At 47.2% G+C, this 23,083-nt stretch overlaps 1 protein-coding gene and 1 pseudogene across 1 annotated transcript in view; both read left to right on the forward strand.

Moving 5' to 3' along the window:
• The first annotated feature begins 377 nt into the window (after window positions 1-377).
• The window catches only part of LOC147103273 (claudin-23-like), a 31,871-nt gene continuing 9,165 nt past the window's right edge, over window positions 378-23,083 (forward strand). The window contains exon 1 of the mRNA XM_085962738.1: window positions 378-600. The gene's annotated coding sequence lies outside the window, so the exon portion shown is untranslated. The remainder of the gene's footprint in view (window positions 601-23,083) is intronic.
• On the forward strand, window positions 7,836-8,745 carry LOC147103274 (claudin-7-like; annotated as a pseudogene).

A 23,083-nucleotide genomic window follows, 5' to 3' on the forward strand; every position in this document is an offset into this window, starting at 1 on the left:
GAGGAGGGGACCTGTACCCCAGTGAGAGTCAGCACCTTCAGGGGAGGAGGGGAACTGAACCCCAGTGAGAGTCAGCACCTTCAGGAGAGGAGGGGGACCAAAACTCCAGTGAGAGTCAGCACCTTCAGGGGAGGACTAAGGACTTCTTTCAGTTTTTCAAAAAATTGGCGTTCAATGTCACTCCTAACCTCGTGACAACTCACCTCACTGGCAGAGTTAATGCCCAGGCACCTCTCACCCAGCAGAGTCAGTGCTGAGATCTTCGTGCACAATTACATTTTTGTTTTTAAGCTACAATCAAGGAGATGGTGTCACTGCCCCTTTAAATGAAATTCCAATGTGCTTGAATTTTCTTTTAACATTCCCACCGATATATTTATTCATGTTTGAGGAAGCAGCTCTCTTCTCCTGGTTGGCTGTGCTCCGATGAGCTGGGAATAAATCCCCCCCCAACCACAGGGGGAGATGCGAGACGGAATCAGGCAGACACAGACACTGACCCCTTATATGAAGACAAGTCGCTTTCAGGAGGGCAGTCGTCTAGCTCAGTCACAGCGAAGCCCTTGACTGCAGGTAGCTCTGTGCGACCCCTCGGAAGTGGTAAGTGTTTGTTTCTCAATCTCTGGGTTTAGTTTTGAGCAGCACATAGTGAGGGTGTCAGGTTAATCAGTAACTCGTTGTTCCGATGCACCTGCCAATTAGACTGCATAAACTTATGTTGTGGAATGTTGTCCTGTTTGATCCGGAGCTCCGAGATTGGTGTACTTGATACTTTATGTGCAGAATGCACAGTCTGCATTTACAGGACTGGATCAGTGTTTGGAAAGGAAGGGACACATCAGAGCTTTGAACTCTAAGGGTCACAGTTGAGCAGATGTGTTAAATGTCCGGTCACTCACTGGATCGCACAGAGCCGCTCACTGGATCGCAGAGAGGATCACTCTCTGGACCACGAGTCTCTAAGTGGATCACATGGGCTCACACAAGGTCACTCACGATCATACAGGGTCACTCAGTGGATCACTGTGGATCACACAGGGTCACCGAATGGATCACAGAATTATAACATCAGATCTGTTTCTCTGAAAGTGATTCTTGGTTTGATAGACTTTAGATTTTATAACTCTAAAACTTAAAACTTGCAAGTTCCATCAATCTGGAAAAAGGATTAAGAAACAGGTGTGTAGCTTCAGTGACTGGACGGAGGCGCGCATCGTTGCAGCCACTGGACGGAGGCGCGCATCGTTGGATTAGGAAAGTACATGGTATATTAGTCTTTATTACAAAAGGATTGGAGTATACAAAAGGATTGGAGTATATGAGTAAAGAAGTCTTACTGCAATTATATAGGGCTTTGGTGACACCACACGTGGAGCAATGTTCCCGCTAAACTGCGCATACACAAAATTCTGAATGGGCCATGCAGCCCATTAAAGGGACTGCACACCCCCAAAAAATTAGGGGGAACATTGATCTGTAGTACTGTTTCCAGTTTTGGTCTCCTTACCTAAGGAAGGTTATACTTGCCTTAGCTGGGGTGTAACGAAGGTTTACTAGACTGATTCCTGGGTTGGGGGGATTGTCCTATGAGGAGAGATTGAGTAGACTAGGCCTATATTCCCTAGAGTTTAGAAGAATGAGAGGTGATCTCATTGAAGTGTATAAAATTCTTAAGGGGCTTGACAGAGTAGATGATGGGAGGATGTTTCCCCTGGCTGGGGAGTCTAGAACTAGGGTTCACAGTCTCAGAATAAGGGTCGGCCATTTAGGACTGAGATGAGGAGAAATTACTTCACTCAGAGGGTTATGAATCTTTGGAATTCTCGACCCAGAGGGCTGTGGATGCTCAGTTGTTGAGTATATTCAAGATGGAGATCGATAGATTTTTGGATACTAAGGGAATCAAGGGATATGGGGATAGTGCTAGAAGGTGGAGCTGAGGTAAAAGATCAGTCATGATCTTATTGAATGGCAGAACAGGCTTGAAGGACCGAATGGCCTACTCCTGCTCCTATTTCTTATGTTGTTATGAGGTGTATTGGTGTAGACACACCCACCCACACATGCATACACACACAGATGCACATGCATACACATGTACACACACTTGAACATATACACACACTACAGGTACTTGCATCATGTAACTATGCTGTGGGAAATGGAACACTCGAATGCTAAACAAAAGATAATTTCCGAAGGATTCTCATCAAGGTCAGGGATGCTAGTGATGGACAAGTAACACCATCTTATTTCAGAGTCAGATGCAGAACAAAGCTCCCTCTACCTCCCTTGACAACGTGCCTCAGCTCACACTCCGAACAGCACCTCCCAACATTTTCCTGTACCCACACCAGTCATCCCAGGGCCTCTGAGTGAGATTGCCTCTTTGTGCTGAATTAGGGCTGGTTTTGTGCCCACTCAGAGAAAATCCAGACTGCCTCAAGCTCATTTCATGTAGGACCCTTACATCCAGAAGATGGAGACCTTCAGGTACAGAAAATAATCAAAAAGGCTAATGGAATGCTGGCCTTTATATCTAGAGGACTAGAATAAGGTGGTAGAAGTTATGCTGCAGTTGTACAAAACCCTGGTTAGGCCACACCTGGAGTACTGTGAGCAGTTCTGAGCACCACACCCTAGGAAGGATATATTGGTCTTGGGGTTAGCTTTACCAGAATGATACCTGGATTTCAAGGGTTAAGTTATGAGGAGAGATTACATAAATTAGGGTTGTATTCCCTAGAATTTAGAAGGTTAAAGGGTGATCTGATTGAAGTTTTCAAGATATTAAGGGGAACAGATAGGGTAGATAGAGAGAAACTATTTCTGCTGGTTGGGGATTTTAGAGCTCAGGGGCATAGTCTAAAAATTAGAGCCTGAACTTTCAGGAGTGAAATTAGGAAACACTTCTACACACAAAGGGTGGGAGAAGTTTGGAACTCTTCAGCAAACAGCAATTGATGTTAGATCAATTGTTTTAAATCGAAGATTGATAGCTTTTTGTTAACTAAAGGTATTGAGGGATATGGGCCAAAGGCGGGTATATGGAGTTAGGTCGCAGATCAGCCATGATCTCATTGAATGGTGGAACAGGCTCGAGAGGCTCAATGGCCTCCTCCTGTTCCTATGTTCATTCATCAGTCTGCACTGGATGTGAATCCCGGCCAGAGGTGAAGGGTCAGTATCCATCTCACTGCAACATCCCATTCCAATTCAAATACATTTAAATCTAAGAAATTGTTACCGAATGTTTTAGAAACACCTCCCCATGGAAAGAAAATGTGAGCAGCAAGTACAATACAAAAGGAACAAATTAAACGGTGCTATTCTTCCCTTTTATTCCGATACAATAACATACAATCCTGTGTAAAGTATCCGTGTAACTAAGGAACAAGTTATTGGACTTGAATGTCAGACTGGAGCTGGTGCATCTTATGAGAAGCCAGTGCTGGTTGTCATGGGAACCTGTGCACACATGTAGTTCAATTTATGAAATGTAATGATCATTATTGGTTGTTGATTAATGACGGATGATGGCAGCGCAGTGCAATCATGATTTTCAGTGTTCAGATGTTGAAAAGTCCCAATAACGTCACCAACAGGAGTTAGTAATTGAGCTTCAGCCATTGTTCTCATTGAATTCATACTGCGCACCTCAGTGACCCTTGGAAGAACAGGAGATTTAAGACAACATAGCATCTTGCAGCTTACTCCGAGGGCGCAGTGAGTTCAGGAACAGTGGAGCACGTGTAGGTATCCCTCTGCCTATTTATAATCAGACATTAGGGGGTGCGGTGCTGAGAAGACCTGCGAATTAACTCACATAGGACCATAGGAACAGGAGTAGGTCATTCAGCCCCTTGAGTCTGCTCCGCCATTCAATTAGATCATGGCTGATCTGCACCACAACTCCATTTACCCGCCTTTGCTCCATATCCCTTGATAGATTTTTGTTGGTAAAAGTATCAGTCTCAGTCTTGAAAGTTCCAATTGACCCCCAGCGTCCACAGCCTTTTGGGGGAGAGAGCTCCACATTTCCGCAACCCTTTGTGAGGAAAAAGTGCTTCCTGATTTCATTCCTAAATGGACTAGCTCTAATTTTCAGATTGTGCCCCCTTGTTCTTGATTCCCCCACCAGGGGAAATAGTTTTCTGTATCTACCCTACCAAATCCTTTTATCATTTTAAACCCCTCAATTAGACCACCTCAACCTTCTAAACTCAAGGGAATACAAGCCTAGTCTATGTAACCTGGCCTCATAATTTAACCCCTTAACTCCCAGTCTCATTCTCGTAAATCTACACTGTACCCCCTCTAAGGCCAATATATCCTTCCTGAGGTCCCTCACAGCTCTCACTTGTTTATGAATGACATGGTCACAGTTATAGGTTTCATAGAAACTATGAAAAACCCCGCTGTCTCCGTGGGTGAAAGCACTACCTGGTGTGGATCTGATGCTCAGAGATCAGGAAGGTCCCAGGTTCAATCCCAGGTCTGTCCTGCATTAGCTGATCAGTGTCCCGGGCTAGAGAGGGGACAAATCAGCCAGGTCTCCCACTCCTGAGTGCTAATCGATCAGCTCCTGCTGAGGACAGGATGGGTCTCGGCGGCTGTCACTGGGCTATGGGAGGTGGAGGGCAGTTACTGGGCTATGGGGGTGAGGGGGTTGTCACCTGGCTATGGGGGTGGGGTCAGTGAGCGGGCTATGGGGGTGGGTGGTTGTCACTTTATGCTTTAGTTTATCTGTCCTTATGTGGCTCGGTGTCAATTTTTGTTTGATAACGCTCCGGTGAAGTGCCTTGGGACGTTTTAGTACATTAAAGGCGTGATATAAATGCAAGTTGTTGTTGTTGTAGGGTGTATTGTCAGGGCAAGGCTGCCAGCAGACTCATTAAACTCTCTCTCTCTCTCTCTCTCTCTCACACACACACACACACACACACACACACACACACACACACCTGCCCAAATTTTGCGGGTGTCGCTGCAACTGGTCTGTGAATCTGACCCACAGGTGGAACCAAGTGAACTCAGGACAGAGCAAGCCAGGCCGAGTCGCACAATCACTGAGTCCCACAATCACTCCACATCGACAGGCCAAAGCTCCCACACTAGCCGGGCTTTCTCCGGGAGGTCATAATGGCACAGAAGGAGGCCATTCAGCCCATCGAGTCCATGCTGGCTCTCTGCAGAGCAATCCAGTCAGTCCCATTCCCCCGTTCTATCCCCGTAGCCCTGCAAGTTTATTTCCCTCAAGTGCCTATTGAGCCTCCCCTTGAAAACATTGAGTGTCTCCGCTTCCGCCACTTCTGTTGGCAGCGAATTCCAGGTCCTCGCCACTCGCTGCGTAAAAATGTTTTTCCTCACATCCCTCCTGTATCTCTTGCCCAAAACCTTAAATCTGTGTCCCCTAGTCCTTGTACCATCAACTAGTGGGAACAGCCTTTCCCCATCTAGCCTATCCAAACCCGTCATAATCTTGTACACCTCTATCAAATCACCCATCAACCTCCTTTGCTCTAATGAAAACAAATCCAGCTTCTCCAACCTGTCCTTGTAACTAAGATACCCCATCCCCGGAACCATTCTGGTAAATCTCCTCTGCACCCTCTCAAGGGCCTTCACATCCTTCCTAAAGTGTGGTGACCAGAACTGGACGCAGTACTCTAGTTGTGGCCTAACCAGTGCTTTATAAAGATTCAGCATAACTTCTCTACTTTTGTACTCCATATTTCTATTTATGAAGCCCAAGATCCCATATGCTTTGTTAATCACTCTCTCAATATGTCCTGCCACCTTCAGGGACCTATGCACGTTAACTCCCAGGTCCCTCTGTCTCTGCACACACTTTAAAACTGTGCCATTAAGTGTATATTGCCTCTCCCTGTTCCTTCTGCCAAAATGCATCACCTCACATTTCTCTGTATTAAATTCCATCTGCCACTTATCTGTCCATTCTGCTAGCCTTTCTATGTCCTGTTGCAGTCGATTGGTATCATCATCACTGTTTGACACACCCCCAAGTTTAGTATCATCGGCAAATTTAGAAATTCTACTCTATATTCCAATATCCAAAATCTCCGTGTTCCGTACCTGACCCCCTTATAATACTTGTTAAAAGTTTATTGTTGTATTGGTATGAAGGGAGGTGGATTTCTGTGTAACTCTCTCAATGGTCACAGCATAGTTTGGGGGGGTCTGGGATTGACAGCGGAAAACCTGAACCCTGGACCCATGACACAGCCACTCAGCAAGGGACACACAGTTTTTCCCAAGAGCCAGTGTGCCTGCACTATGACCGAGGCTAGATATTCTCAGCAGGAAGAAGCTCAGACCTCGGAATTAACACTGTTATCCTCCTCAGCGGTGGCTTTTGTTCCTGTTTCCTCTTTGATCCTTGTCATACATTCTGCAGTATTTTTAGATCAATTTTTCAAAGGTTTCTTCAATGTCAGAATTAACACTTAAACCAGGAGTGAGCCTGTGGGGAGTTGTCTTTTTGTTTCCATCTGACAGTCCCTCAGCTAGAAGCTCCTGCGGGCCCTGCCATAAGATGAGATTGCTGAGACTTGAAATGATCTTGCCTCATTTAACACAGCCTCCCTCTCATCCACTTCACTCAGGTTTCTAACATTCAGAATGTTGGCCAGGGCACTGGGAGAACTTCCTGCACTTTTTCGAATAGAGCCTTGGGATTTTTAACATCCACCTGGGCAGACAGGCGGACCTCAGTCTCATGCAAGGGCACCTGCACAGAACTGCGCCCTTTAATGATGCCAGTTTGAAATGGGGCAGCAGGGGAGGGTAGTGAATGGGGAACTCTCCTCTGCTCCCTAATGTATAGATTTGAGAGGCTCACTACCACATTCCTGTGTCAGTCACTCCAGCGTGAGAGGCACAGCACTGGGTAAGTTAAAGGTGAAACAGAGAAACTAGAAAAACAGTAACATGAATTAATAATTTATAAAAGTACTGACCAGAGGTAACGAGGTATTGGAGAGCAGCTAGTGCCCATGGAGAGAGCTGCATTCAAAGGGAACATGGCTCTGAGTTAGGCCTCCAATCCCTTGCCTTGTCTCTGACCTCCCCACTCCCTCCGAGTTTACCTCCTGTCAGCAGGAGTCTGGCGAGGAGGCGAAAGGAGAGAAACTGTCAGAAAAAGGAAACATGTTTACATCGAATTACAAAGTACTTACAGCACAGAAACAGACCATTCGGCACAACTGGTCCATGTTGTTGTTAATGCTCCACACGAGCCTCCTTCCACCCCTCTTCATCTAACCCTATCAACACATCCTTCTATTCCTTTTCTCTTCATGTGTTTATCTAGCTTCTCCTTAAATGCATCTATAATATTCGCCTCAACCACCCCTTATGGTATCGAGTTCCACATTCTAACCACTCTATGGGTAAAGAAGTTTTTCTTGAATTTATTAGTGACTATATATTTATGACCCCTAGTTTTGGTCCCCCCTCCCCCAAGTGGAAACATCTTCTACATGTCTACCCTATCAAACCCTTTCGTAATCGTAAAGACCTCTATCAGGTCACTCCACAGCCAATTTAAAGAGCCCCAGCCTGTCCAATCTTTGCTGATGGGTATAACCTCTCAGTTCTGGTGTCATCAGTGTTTTAAAGTTGTAAAGGGCATTAATGGATTTAATGGTGTTTGTAATGTGTAGAGGGATGAAAGGTTAACTTTCTGGGTGGATGCTGTACAGGGCGGGGTGTGTTGGAAATGTTCCCCTCGAATCGCTGCTCCTTCTCATTTCCATACAGTAACCATTATAAAACCAATTACAAATAACTCATTATGTAAATGCTGTTGAATTGCTGCTTATTCTGGGATAATAAAGCCAGTGTCGGGAGGGTTAGAGTAATGTTACCGATGACCTTGTACTGACTGCGATGGTCCCGTCAGTTTTCAATCCAGCTCCTCAGCAGCTTCTGCGGTCTGAACGGATTCACTTTGGCAGCACGAACACCCAGCTCGCCGCTGCGACTAAACCGGTCCAAACAAGGCCAACTTTCATTGCGGAAACTTCTGCAATACCGTTTCCATTTGGATTTTTGCAGTGCCGACAGACTCCTCAGAGTGGAGTCCGCACTTTAGCGAAGTGAAGAGTTACTCTGAAGACAATGATTACCACGTCTATGATTGTCGGGTTGGTGGTGCCGCCCATGGGTTGGGTTCTGGTGCTGGCCGGGACTGTTACTCCTCAGTGGAGGGAGCTTTCTCAAAGGCCTGGCTACCCGGCGGATGCCTACTTCTATGACGGACTGTGGGAGAGCTGCACAGAGTCAATAACCATCAGCTCCAGAGACTGCAATGAACTACCGGACGAGGTTGCGACTTCATGGCTCACCCAACTGAACCGTGCCCTGTGTCTGCTGTCCCTTCTGCTGAGCATCTTCGGATACCTGGTAGCCCAGGCAGGAGTCAGATGGTGGGCGGAAAGACCCAGCCGCAATCTGGCTGCATTGGGCGGGATGCTGATAGTCCTCTCGGGGGCAGCCTGCTTGGCTCCTGTTTCCTATGTTGGGTACAGGCTGTTGAGTACATTCCAAGACCCACTAGTCTCCTCTGCAGAGAAGTACCAGCTGGGGACATGCCTGTACCTGGGCTGGTTCGGGGGTTCGGCAGAGGTTCTGGGTGGAATAGCTCTCCTGTCCAATTTGCAGTGTTCCTGCTGGAAATCGAGATCCTCTCGTGAGTTGGATCATTAGTCAGGACCTTGTTAGGCACGTTGGTAACGGAGTAAATCACATTATAGGAGCTGCGTTTTACTGTTAAAGTAATTGTATATAATTATATATTAGTTAATTAATGAAACAGAATGGACTTTAATTAAACCAAGCTGCAAGTCTTGTAGCAAAAACTATCTGACCAGTGCACTGTAAACCGGAACATTCAAAAATCGAACTGTTCTAAAAGGCTGTTTGTTGGTGTGAGGAAGCTGTGTAGAAAGTGTTGAATGAGACAATCACACCCATTAAATTGTCATTTCTTAACGTGAACAGTAAGAGTCGGAGTCTGAATTATTCCTGGATGTGAACTGGCCGACGGGACATGTTAGGCTGGAGTCCATTCATTCAGCCTCTCCCAGGGAAGGGTTTAAAGCAAGAAGAAACAGAATGAAATCAAGAAGTTTGGATTTCGCAATCTAGAGATATATCCCGGGATTGGCTTCAGATTAGCTGGCCAGTCTGCATTGAGCAGCGATCCATCTCCCAGTGACCAGTGTGATCGGAGTGACATTGTTGCTAATTACAGCTCCTCACTGCTAACTGGGCCAAGATCAGCACAGGGAGCTGATTAAATGTGTGCTTCATTCTTCTCTTCCGAGTCCTTTTTAAAAAAAATAAAAAAATAAATAAAACCAAGCTTTGAGTGAAGTGTGATGTTCAAGCGGTGTCCCAATTCCCACCTTCTGCTTTTTAACTATCTTTTGTCAGTTCAGATCAAACCAGAAACATCTATAGCTGCTTCTCACTTAACTGAAACTGCCTCACAGACGAAAGGAAATGGCTGAGTGAGCAAGGCAGCACCCAGCAGATTATTATTGGAGTTTGCACATTGTTCTGATGATATTGCTGCATTAGCGGGTTGTGAATGAATAGCGCGCTCCGGGAAGTTTCACACGCAGATTACAGCAAGGCGGTCCCTTCCCCAGGGAAACACATGATCGGTCATCACAACCCGGGTACACCGGGAAGGGGAGCGGGAGCCCAGAAATACTCCACACCGAATCCGGGAATACCCTCACATTGCCGCTTGCCTCCACTTCAATCCTTGGCTTCAGAAGCTTGTGCTATGGCGGTGCTGTCAATTTCATTAATTTTCAGCTAAAATTCCTGATTAATTTCATTCTGTACAATCCATTCTGTGTACAGCAAAGACAGCGGGGACAGACAGTGTGGGAAAACTGAAGGCGGAGTTGGATAGCTATTTAAGGCAGTGGTTGATTGTGAGGGACTCGCTTATGGGACTGGTTGGATGGATTGTGGGGCCTTTTCCGATCCGTGACATTCCCACGTTCTTATCCTACACCCTGCAACCCCTCCCAGGCCGCTTGCCTCTTCTGCGGCCTGGAGGAGTCCGTGTTCCATGTATATATCGAGTGTCGGAGGTTGCAGCCCCTCTTCCATTATTTGAAGGGGCTGCTCCTCGATTTTTCGCTGCACATCAGTCCCACGCTCCTGATCTTTGGTCACCCAGTGCGGAGGGGACCTCCTGGTAGGACTGTTCCTGGGCCTGGCCAAAATGGCCATCAACTGGTCCAGGCAGTGGGCCGTCGAGGGGGTTGTTTGGCCTGACTGCCTGCCTCTCTTCCACAGCCAGGTTCGCACCTGGGTGGCGCTGGAGATGGAGCACGCGGTGTCCGCCAACACGCTCTAGGCCTTCCACTACTGGTGGGCACCACAGGGACTGGAGTGCTTCATCAACCCCAATAACCAAATTTTAATTTAATTTGATAAGTTTCATTTAATGTTTTAAGTTTAGTTACAGTCTATTTGTTTATGGGTTGCTCAAGAGTACACCCTGAAACCCATGGCTCTGAACCTACACCGGTGGTACTGGTGTATGGATACAGCTCGCCAGCAATTCTCCTCCCTGCTTAAAAATTAATTAACCGTTCATTGTGCAGTCATTAGCGAACATCCCCATTTCTGACCTTGTGTCAGAGGGAAGGTCACTGATGAAGCAGCTGACGATGGTTGGGCCGAAGACACTGCCCCGAGGAACTCCTGCAGTGATGTCCTGGAGCTGTGATGATTGACCTCCAACCACCACAACCATCTTTTGTGCTAGGTATGACTCCAGCCAGTGGAGAGTTTTCCCCCTGATTCCCATTGACTTCAGTTTTACTAGGGCTCCTTGATGCCACACTCGGTCAAATGCTGCCTTGATGTCATGGGCAGTCACTCTCCCCTCCCCTCTGGAATTCAGCTCCTTTGTCCATGTTTGGACCAAGGCTGTAATGAGGTTGGGAGCCGAGTGGTCTTGGCGGAACCCAAACTGGGCATCAGTGAGCAGGTGAGTAAGTGCTGCTTGATAGCACTGTCACTTCGCTGATGATTGAGAGTAGACTGATGGGGCAGTAATTGGAAGGATTGGATTTGTCCTGCTTTTTGTGGACAGGACATCCCTGGGCAGTTTTCCACAATGTCAGATAGATGCTAGTGTTGTAGCTGAACTGGAACAGCTTGGCTTGAAGTGTGGCTAGTTCTGGAGCACAAGTCTTCAGCATAACAGCCGGGGTGTTGTCGGGGCCCACAGCCTTTGCTGTATCCAGTGCGCTCAGCTGTTTCTTGATATCATATGGAGTGAATCGAATTGGCTGAAGACTGGCTTCTGTGATGGTGAGGACCTCAGGAGGAGGCCAATATGGATCATCCACTCAGCACTTCTGGCTGAAGATGGTTACAAACGCTTCAGCCTTGTCTTTTGCACTCACGTGCTGGGCTCCACCATCATTGAGGATGGGGATATTCATGGAGTCTCCTCCTCCCATTAGTTGTTTAATGGTCCACCACCATTCACGACTGGATGTGGCAGGACTGCAGAGCTTTAGTCTGATCTGTTGATTGTGGGATCACTTAGTGCTGTCTATAGCATGCTGCTCCTGCTTTTTAGCATGCATGTAGTCCTATGTTGCAGCTTCCTCAGGTTGGCACAACATTTTTAGGTGTGCCTGGTGCTGCTCCTGGCATGCTCTTCTACACTCCTTATTGAACCAGGGTTGGTCCCCTGGCTTGATGGCAATGGTAGAGTGAGGGATATGCCAGGCCATGAGGTTATAGATTGTGGTGGAATACAGTTCTGCTGCTGCTGATGGCCCACAGCGCCTCATGGATGTCCAGTTTTGAGATGCTAGATCTGTTCTGAATCTATCCCATTTAGCATGGTGGTAGTGCCACACAAAACAACGGAGGGTGTCCTCAGACTTAGCCTCCACAAGGACTGTGCGGTGGTCACTGCTACCAATACTGTCATGTGACAGATGCATTGGCAGGTAGATTGGTGAGGACGAGGTCAATTAGGTTTTTCCCCTCGCGTTGGTTCTCTCTCTACCTGTCGCAGGCCCAGACTGGCAACTATGTCCTTCAGGACTCGGCCAGCTCAGTTGGTAGTGGTGCTCTTGGTGATGGACATTGAAGTCTCCTCCCTCCCAGAGTACATACCACCCTTGCTACTCTCAGTGCTTCTTCCAAGTGGTGTTCAACATGGAGGAGTCTGATTCATCAGCTGAGGGAGGGCGGTAGGTGATAATCAGCATGGAGGTTTCCTTGCCCATGCTTGACCTGAAGCCATGAGACTTCATGGGGTTTGGAGTCAATGTTGAGGACTCCCAGGGCCACTCCTTCCTGACTGTGATGGAAGAGTTTGGGACATTGGCTGAAAGATATGATTCTGGAAAGATATGATTCTGTGAGTATGACTATGTCAGGCTGCTGCTTGACTAGTCTGTGGGACAGCTCTCCCAATTTTGGCACAAGTCCCTAGGTGTTGGTGAGGAGGGCTTTGCCGGGTCGACTGGGCTGGGTGTACCATTGTCGTGTCTGTAGCCAGTGCCAAGGTTGATGTCGGGTGATCCGTCTGGTTTTAATCTTATGTTTCGTAGTGGTTTGTTACAACTGAGTGACTTGCTAGGCCATTTCAGAGGGCAGTTAAGAGTCAACCACAATGCTGTGGGTCTGGAGTCACATATAGGCCAGACCAGGTAAGGACGGCAGATTTCCTTCCCTAAAGGAACATTAGTGAACCAGATGGGTTTTTTCGACAATCCAATAGTTTCATAGTTAGCATTACTGATACTAACTTTATTCCAGATATATTTAATTGAATTTAAATTCCCCAGCTGCCTTGGTGGCATTTGAACTCACTCCCTGGATCATTAGTCCAGGCCTCTGGATTACTAGCCCAGTAACATTACCACTATGCTACCATTTGTGAAAGTGTGAGAGTGAGAGTGACAAGCCCCTATTGATTTGTTGTGTTTTCCCAACATGTCACTGAGCTGGGCATGTTAAATTTTCCGTTAATGGAGTCCATTTGGTGATAGCTGCTCCCTGTCGTGAGCTCAGGTTGTCCACTGACAAACTGCTTTATTTTGTTAAGTTGCAAAATATACTTAAACTACGTTTCCCAAAATGCTAATGCTAGCCCTACACATGAACAAGCATCGAGGGGTAAATAGGAGGCTTTGGGTCCGGTTGTGGTTTCACTCCCTACGGCCAGGGTTAAAGACTGTGTAATTTGGAGTTGTGCTCATTGGGGGAAGCCTGGACAGCTGGGAGACTGACACAGGACTGTTACAGGCAGTGGGTACCTGCTCAGCGGAGAACACCTCACCCCACACTCTCCGCCTGTCTGAAATGAAGATTGCCCCAGAGCAAAGCCCCTCCCAAAAAATTCAGCAGAAATAAAACAAATGAAACAGGTTAAGAAAAATCCAAGGTGACAAATGGGAATTGAAGAATGAAATAAATATGAGAAATCAATGATTCACTTTCTGAAATATCTGAGAGAATCATGAGTTTGAGATGAAAGGAGCAGAAGACTGGAAGGAATTTAAATAAAACAGACTACGAGAATGCTGAGCTAAGTGAAACCAAGTTCAAAGGGAGAGAGAAAAATTGAAAATAATTTAAGAAAAAAAGAAATCTTAAAAAGGCAAATGAAACAGAATGAGAGAGAATCAGAGAAAATCATTGGATGAGGTAAATAATCACTGGTCGGGGCGACGATTGGCAATTATTAGTCTACACACTGGGACAATACACATGACTCTAGCCCAGCTTCAGTGGGTCCTACATTGGGAGTGGGTGATGGAATCAAAATGGGATTAATTATCTGTAAACACCTCCCTGTATGCAGGAGGTTGTTCCCTGAAGCGACAGTGAGTGTCCGTGTAGGTTGATGGAGGGTGTAAGTGTAAGCCTGGCCTGTAACCCTCCCCCACCCAACTCCCCCAGTCACTGCGATAATACATCAATAATCTGGAGCTGTGAGGTTCCTCCTTCCTCCACTCTTTATTCTTTGTCTGAAGCAAATTTTTCTCAAATTCTACCTGGTGCCATTTGACAGTAGCGGGTGCAGTCTGGTGGATATCCCTGTAATCTGTCTGGATGAGGAGGAGGGTATGTAGGGTTGAGTGATATGATGAATAGGTGGGGTTGATGAATATGATAAGAAGGTGAGTAGGTGGGGTTGAGGGATACAGTGGGTAGGTGGGGTTGAGGGATATAGTGAGAAGGTGGGTAGGTGGGGTTGAGGGCTACAGTGAGTAGGTGGGGTTGAGGGATACAGTGAGAAGGTGGGGTTGAGGGATACAGTGAGTAGGTGGGGTTGAGGGATACAGTGAGAAGGTGGGTAGGTGGGGTTGAGGGATATAGTGGGTAGGTGGGGTTGAGTGATAGTGGGTAGGTGGGGTTGAGGGATACAGTGAGTAGGTGGGGTTGAGGGATACAGTGGGGTTGAGGGATACAGTGAGAAGGTGGGGTTGAGGGATAGTGAGTAGGTGGGGTTGAAGGATACAGTGATTGGTGGGGTTGAGGGATACAGTGGGTAGGTGGGGTTGAGGGATACAGTGAGTAGGTGGGGTTGAGGGATACGGTGAGTAGGTGGGGTTGAGGGATACAGTGAGTAGGTGGGGTTGAGGGATACGGTGAGTAGGTGGGGTTGAGGGATACAGTGAGTAGGTGGGGTTGAGGGATACAGTGAGTAGGTGGGGTTGAGGGATACAGTGAGAAGGTGGGGTTGAGGGATACAGTGAGAAGGTGGGTAGGTGGGGTTGAGGGATACAGTGGGGTTGAGTGATAGCGGGTAGGTGGGGTTGAGGGATACAGTGAGTAGGTGGGGTTGAGGGATACAGTGGGTAGGTGGGGTTGAGGGATACAGTGAGAAGGTGGGGTTGAGGGATAGTGAGTAGGTGGGGTTGAAGGATAGTGATTGGTGGGGTTGAGGGATACAGTGAGTAGGTGGGGTTGAGGGATACAGTGAGTAGGTGGGGTTGAGGGATACAGTGAGTAGGTGGGGTTGAGGGATACAGTGAGTAGGTGGGGTTGAGGGATGCAGTGAGAAGGTGGGGTTGAGGGATACAGTGAGTAGGTGGGGTTGAAGGATACAGTGATTGGTGGGGTTGAGGGATACAGTGGGTAGGTGGGGTTGAAGGATACAGTGAGTAGGTGGGGTTGAGGGATTAGGTGGGTAGGTGGGGTTGAAGGATACAGTGAGTAGGTGGGGTTGAGGGATACAGTGAGTAGGTGGGGTTGAAGGATAGTGAGTAGGTGGGGTTGAAGGATACAGTGAGTAGGTGGGGTTGAGGGATACAGTGGGTAGGTGGGGTTGAAGGATACAGTGAGTAGGTGGGGTTGAGGGATACAGTGGGTAGGTGGGGTTGAAGGATACAGTGAGTAGGTGGGGTTGAGGGATACAGTGAGTAGGTGGGGTTGAAGGATAGTGAGTAGGTGGGGTTGAAGGATACAGTGAGTAGGTGGGGTTGAGGGATACAGTGGGTAGGTGGGGTTGAAGGATAGTGAGTAGGTGGGGTTGAGGGATACAGTGGGTAGGTGGGGTTGAGGGATACAGTGAGAAGGTGGGGTTGAGGGATACAGTGAGTAGGTGGGGTTGAGGGATACAGTGAGTAGGTGTGGTTGAAGGATATGGCAGAACAGGCGCACAACAACACCTGCCGTTGTGCCACCAGACTTGCAGGCCTGAGCACAGCTGCCTGGCAGTAACCTTGAAGAAATGGCTCTTCAGGATTCGACTTGGCTCTTCAGGATTCGACTTACCATGGAACCAAATGGCAAGCTGTGCCATCTGCTGCAAGGACGCCAGCAGACAACTCACACCAGGGGTGGCACAACCAATCACTATTAAGGTCTCTTCCCTCCCTCAACCCGTTTGCCGCCATCTCCTGCCAGTTGCCCTCTGCGGAGGGTGCAGTAAAGTCCCGACCAGGCATCCCTCCTAATGCAGCAGCTCCTCCACCTCGCCAGAGGTCAAATGGGGTTTTGGCTGCCGAGCCGCTCTATCGCTTGCCCACAGACTTGTTTCCTGCCTCTATATTCTGCCAGTCAGTGGGTTCTGAGCTCCGAGTAACCTTTAGAAAAGCTGAACTTTGCAGCCTCTTTAAAGGCTAAAAACTGTTTTGCACCCCATCCCCAAGCAGCCACTTAACTTTAAGTGGCCAATACCTTTAATTTTCCTAGTGCACAGTTTCCTGCCCTGTCCATTTGGTGCTCTGCTGTCTCGAGTCTGCTGGGTACTAGCGATTGTCACGATGGCTATGCCAATGCGTTGCCAGTTCCCATGGCCCCTACACTGAATATACCCCATGGTCTTTGAACTGAATAATGCAGCTGTGTAATGGGATGGCAGGAAGTGGCAGAGGATTAATGATCCCAGGTTTAATTGCCTTTAGGATGATTCGAGCAGGGACAAGGAGAGCCCTATGACTTGTCGCTGGAGAGCTGTGGAGTCGGCCATGGCTCAGTGGGTAATGTTCGCGCCTCTGAGTCAGAAGGTTGTGGGTTCAAGCCCCACTCCAGGGACTTGAGCACAAAATCCAGGCTGATGCTCCCAGTGCAGTGCTGAGGGAGTGCTGCACTGTCGAAGGTGCTATCTTTCAGGTGAGATGTTAAACCGAGGCCCCATCTGCTCTAAGGTGGACGTAAAAGATCCCATGGCACTATTTCGAAGAAGAGCAAGGACGTTCTCCCTGGTATCCTGATCCAATATTTATCCCTCAAGCAGTATCTCTAAAACAGATTATCTCATCATTTATCTCATTGCTGTTTGTGCGATCTTGCTGTGCGCAAATTGGCTGCCGCGTTTCCTATATTACAAGTGTGGCTACACTTCAAACGTGCTTCATTGGCTGTAAAATGCTTTGGGACATCCTGAGGTCATGAAAGGTGCTATAGAAATGCAAGTCTTTATTTTATATACTGTGGACAACCAGCCATATCCCTCCATCCCTTCAGTGTCACCACAAGAAGCTTGTTATACATAATGGTGCATGACCAGCAGGAACAGAATGAACATGCTGATTATCAGTGTAATGTGGCAAGAGATTTTAATTAGTTTTAAGTAGTGCTTTTTATTGGAACAGTTTTATTGTTGGGAGCACAGTTAAATGTGTAACACACACTTGACCTCTCTCCTGATCACACCCTGTCCTGTTTAACACCTCAATTTCTCTCCTGATCACACTTTGTTGCATCTAACACACATTATAACCTTTCGATCTCACTCCTGATCAAACACTGTCCCATATAAAACACACTATAACCCCTTGATCTCTCTTCACATATATATATATATATACACACACACACACACACACACACACACACACACACACACACACACACGCTGGGGTTGTTCTCCTTAGAGCAGAGAAGGCTAAGGGGAGATTTGATAGATCATAAAGGATTTAAATAGAGTAAGTAAAGAGAAACTGTTTCCAATGGTTGCAGGGTCGATAACCAGAGGACACAAATTTAAAGTTGACTGGCAAAACAGGCAAAATGAGGAAAAACTTTTTTATGCCACAAGTGGTTAGGATTTGGAATGCGCTGCCTGATAGGGTGGTGGATACAGATTCAATCATAGATTTCAAAAGGGAATTGGATAAATACTTGAAGAAAAAATTGCAGGGATACGGGGAAAGAGCGGGGGAGTGGGACTAACTGGACTGCTCTTCGAAAGAGCCAGCGCAGATTCAATGGGCCGAATGGCCTCCTTTTGTGCTGTACTAGCCTATGATTCTATGAATCAATATGTCCTGCCTTTGTTTCACAATTCTATTGTTCAATTGTTCTTAATCATCATCTTGTTTGTTGACAGACTCCACTACATCTCTGGCCTCTTCATTGTCACTTTGTCTGATGTTGGACTCAATCACTTTGTCGATTGTCAGATTTAACCATCTCTGCGAGCTCTTCATTGCTTTGTCTGATGGCCCCTTCGGCGAGGAAATCAAGACCTGTTGGGAACTTATAGTAGTTTCTGTTGAGTTTTTAATAGTCTTTAGGCACGTCTTGTTTTCAACAGCGTTTGTCTGGTTTCGAGATGGTTGTTCCTTTGTTCAATCTCAGTACCAGAAAATCAGCCTGCGTGCAGGCCATTGTCTATTGTGATAGTGGGTTGGCCTTGATCATTCTGTAACAGCATCAGTTTTTGCAATGGTGTCCAAAAGGTTTAACCCTTCAAATCTCACAAAATGTTGACTTAAAAATTGTGACACAGGAAGGTTTGTGGATGGGAAGTGCACATGTATGCAAGATTTTTAATAACTTGCTAGCAGATCCCTGTGGCATTACTTAGTGTGTGGAACAACTTTTGTTGTTTTAAAACAAAAACAACTTGTATTTATATAGCGCCTTTAATGTAGTAAAACATCAAGGTGCTTCACAGGAGTATTAAAAGATAAAAACATTGATACTGAGCCACATAAGGAGAAATTAGGGCAGGTGGAGGTAGGTTTTAAAGAACATCTTAAAGGAGGAGAGAGAGGTAGCGAGGCAGACAGGTTTAGGCAGGGAATTCCAGAGCTTAGGGCCTTGGCAACAGAAGGCACGGCCACCAATGGTTGAGCGATTTATAATCAAGGATACTCAAGAGGGCGGAATTAGAGGAACGCAGATATCTCGGGGTGGGGGGGAGGGTTGTGGGGCTGAAGGAGATTACAGAAATAGGGAGGGGCGAGGCCATGGAGGGATTTGAAAACGAGGATGAGAATTTTGAAATTGAGGCATTGCTTAACCAGGAGCCAATGTAGGTCAGTGAGCACAGGGGTGATAGGTGAACGGGACTTGGTGCGTGTTCGGACACAGGCAGCCGAGTTTTGGATGACCCCAAGTTTACGTAGGGTAGAATGTGGGAGGCTAGCCAGGAGTACATTGGAATAGTCATGTCTAGAGGTAACCAAAGCATGGATGAGGGTTTCGGCAGCGGATGAGTTGAGGCAAAGGCAAAGATGGGTGATGTTACGGAGGTGGAAATAGGCGGTCTTAGTTATGCTGTGGATACGTGGTCGGAAGCTCATTTCAGGGTCAAATATGACACCAAGGTTGCGAACAGTGTGGTTCAGCCTCAGACAGATGGTAGGGAGAGGGATGAGTCAGTGGCTAGGGAACGGAGTTTGTGGCGGGGACCGAAAACAATGGCTTAAGTCTTCCCAATACTTAATTGGAGGAAATTTCTGCTCATCCAGAACTGGATGTCTGACAATTTAGAGACCGTGGAGGGGTCGAGAGAAGTGGTAGTGAGGTAGAGCTGGGTGTCGTCGGTGTACATGTGGACACTACAAGGCACATGTAAGGAGTGTGATGGAATACTCAGAGTCATAGAGTTCTACAGCACAGAAAGAGGCCCTTTGGCCCATCGTGTCTGCACCAGCCATCAAACCCTGTCTATTCTAATCCCATTTGCCAGCACTTGGTCCGTAGCCTTGTATGCTATGGCGTTTCAAGTGCTCATCTAAATGCTTCTTGAATGTTGTGAGGGTTCCTGCCTCTACCACCCTTTCAGGCAGTGAGTTCCAGATTCCAAATACCCTCTGGGTGAAAAAGTTTTCCTTAAATCTCCTGCCCCTTACCTTGAAACTATGCCCCCTGGTTATTGACCCCTCTACTAAAGGGAAATGTTCCTTTCTATCCACCCTATCTATGCCCTTCATAATTTTGTACACCTCAATCAGATCTCCCCTCAGTCTTCTCTGCTCCAAGGAAAACAACCCCAGCCTGACCAGTCTCTCTTCATAGCTGAAGCGCTCCAGCCCAGGTAACATCCTGGTGAATCTCCTCTGCACCCTCTCCAATGCAATCACATCTTTCCTATAGTGTGGCGACCAGAACTGCACACAGTATTCCAGCTGTGGCCTAACTAGCATTTTGTACAGCTCCATCATAACCTCCCTGCTCTTGCCTTCATTTGCCGAGGCATAGAATATAAGTATCCCATATGCCTTTTTAACCACCTTATCTACCTGTCCTGCTGCCTTCAGGGATCTATGTACATGCACACCAAGGTCCCTCTGATCCTCTGCCCTCCTTAGGGTCCTACCATTCATTGTGTATTCCCTTGCCTTGTTAGTCCTCCCAAAATGCATCACCTCCCACTTTTCTGGGTTAAATTCCATTTGCCACTGTTCTGCCCATCTGACCAACCCATCTATCGTCCTGTAGCCTGAGGCTTCCCTCCTCGTTATTTAGCACTCCACCAATTTTTGTGTCATCTGCAAACTTGCTGATCATGCCTCCTACATTCATATCTAAATCATTAATGTACACTACAAACAGCAAAGGACCCAGCACCGATCCGTGTGGTATACCACTGGACACAGGCTTCCAGTCACAAAAACAACCTTCGACCATCACCCTCTGCCTCCTGCCACTAAGCCAATTTTGGATCCAGTGTGCCAAATTGCCCTGGATCCCATGGGCTCTTACCTACTTGACCAGTCTCCCATGTGGGACCTTGTCAAAAGCCTTACCAAAGTCCATCAACTGCACTACCCTCATCCACACACACCTAATCACCCCCTCAAAAAATTCAATGAATGCAGCTCCAACAACACACTAAGCTTGACACCATCCAGGATAAAGCAACCCACTTGTTTGGCACCCCACCTTAAACATTCACTCCCTCCACCACCGGCGTACCATGGCTGCAGTGTGTACCATCCACAAGATGCACTGCAGCAACTCGCCAAGACTTCTTCGGCAGCACCTCCCAAACCCGTGACCTCTACCACCTAGAAGGACAAGGGCAGCAGGCGCATGGGAACACCACCACCTCCAAGTTTCCCTCCAAGTCACACCATCCTGACTTGGAAATATATTGCTGTTCCTTCATCGTCACTGGGTCAAAATCCTGGAACTCCCTCCCTAACAGCACTGTGGGCGTACCTTCACTGCATGGACTGCAGTAGTTCAGGAAGGCGGCTCACCACCATCTTCTCGAGGGCAATTAGGGACGGGCAATAAATGCTGGCCTTGCCAGCGATGCCCAGATTCCATGAACAAATTTTTTAAATTAAAAAAATTGACGCTGTGTTTTCGGATGATATCGCCATGGGGCAACATGTAGATGAGAAATAGGAGGGGTGATTCTCTGGCTAAGATTAGATAGATAAGAATGCGAGTGCAGTCCCACCCAGCTGGACGACAGTGGAGAGGCGTTGAAGGATGGAGTGGTCAACCATGTCAAAGGCTGAGGGCAAGTCAAGAAGGACAAGGAAGGATAGTTCAGCTTTGTCACAGTCACAAAAGATATCATTTGTAACTTTGAGAGCCGTTTCGGTACTGTGGCAAGGACAGCAACCTGATCGGAGGGATTCAAACATGGAATTGCGGGAAAGATGAACACTGATTTGGGAGGTAACAACATGTTCAAGGACTTTGGAGAGGAAAGGGAGGTTGGAGATGGGGTGGTAGTTTGCAAGGACGACGGGGGCACGAGTTGGTTTTTTGAGGAGAGGGGTGATGACTGCAGATTTGAGGGACAGGGGAACAGTACCTGAGGAAAGGGAACCGTTAACAATGTCAGCTAACATGGGAGCCAGAAAAGGAAGTTTGGTGGTCAGCAGTTTGGTGGGAATAGGGGCGAGGGAGCAGGAAGTGGGCCTCATGGACAAGATGAGTGCAGAGAGGTCATGAGGGGAGATCGAAGAGAAACTGGAGAAAGATGGGAGTTCCGGGCTAGGGCAGGGGGGAACCTTAGAGGAAGTTTGGCCCAGTGAGCTAGGGGAAGTAAGGGAAGTGGCAGAGACAGCTGAATGGATGGTCTCAATCTTGGAGCCAAAGAAGTCCATGAGCTCCTCTCACTTGTTGTCAGAGGTGAGGGTGCAGGAAACCGGGGAGAGGGGTTTAAGAAGATGGTTAGCAGTAGAGACTAGGAGCTGGGGTTTATCTTTGCATTCTGGAATAGTGAGCAATTTTGGTAGACGAGAGCAGGGCCCGATAGTGCTTTATGTGGTCCAGCCAGATCTGGCGGTGAATGGTTAAACTAGTTACCCACCATATCCGTTCAAGTCTGCGTCCCTTGCACTTAAGGGAGTGAAAATGAGGGCTGTACTGGGGGAGCGGCCAGGGTGAGAGAGTCTTTGTTTTAATTAGGACTAGGGCATCAAAGGTGGTGGTGAGGGAGTAGTTGAGCAGATTGGTAGCTGCAGAAATGACATGGTGAATGGAGGGCCAGAGGCTGGTCAGTTGGGATTTCATAAGTGCAGTTGTAAGAGATGAGAGAGAGTTTTTTCCAGGGGCGGACACAGAAGGAAGTAAGGTTGGGGCGCAGTGGAAGGGGGATGTGGGTGGTGAGCAATACGAGGAAGTGGTCAGCGATGGCCTTACCTGCGATTGACAATGGGAGTAGCGAGGCCACGAGAGATGGCAAGGTCAAGGGGTGGCCGTGAATGTGGGTTGGGGACTTTACATGGAGGGAGAGATTAAGGGAGAATAGAAGGCTCGTGAACTCAGGAGAGACAGCACGATGAATTGAGATAGAGGTTGAAATCACCGAGGATGAGCAGTTGTTCGATACAAAGGCTGAGGGAGGAGAGCAGTGAAGATATCTCGGTAATAAAAAATTTATGGTACTTGGGTGGGCGGTAGAGAACAAGAATTTTAAATAGGGCTATTGATTGAAATTTGCTGGTTAACGTGCTATATTTAAGACTCTTAATATATTACATAGATTGATATATCTGGTATATGTTCCCTTTATCAGTTTTTTGTCCCATATATATCACATGTAATGTGCTATAAAAATAAGATTAAGAAGGTAATGAGAAGGAACTTCTTTACACAAAGGGTAATATGTTACCAGCACAGGAGATTGAAACAAACATTAATAGATTTAAGATGCAGTTGGTTGAGGTAGGATTGAGGGAGGGAGTGGTTCAGATCAATCAAAAAGTGACGGGGCTTGTTGTGCCGAATGACCACCTCCTGTTTCTATGAATTCCTCTATTTTATTAATGTAGGCTTTGCACCTTCTCCCAGCTCCTTGTAACAGAGTTCTGTAAAAGAGAGAAATTTGATAACTGACAAGAAATCAACAGCC

Source organism: Somniosus microcephalus, chromosome 20, assembly GCF_052327205.1.
Source record: "Somniosus microcephalus isolate GS21.2 chromosome 20, FLI_Smic_1.0, whole genome shotgun sequence".
NCBI lineage: Eukaryota > Metazoa > Chordata > Chondrichthyes > Squaliformes > Somniosidae > Somniosus > Somniosus microcephalus.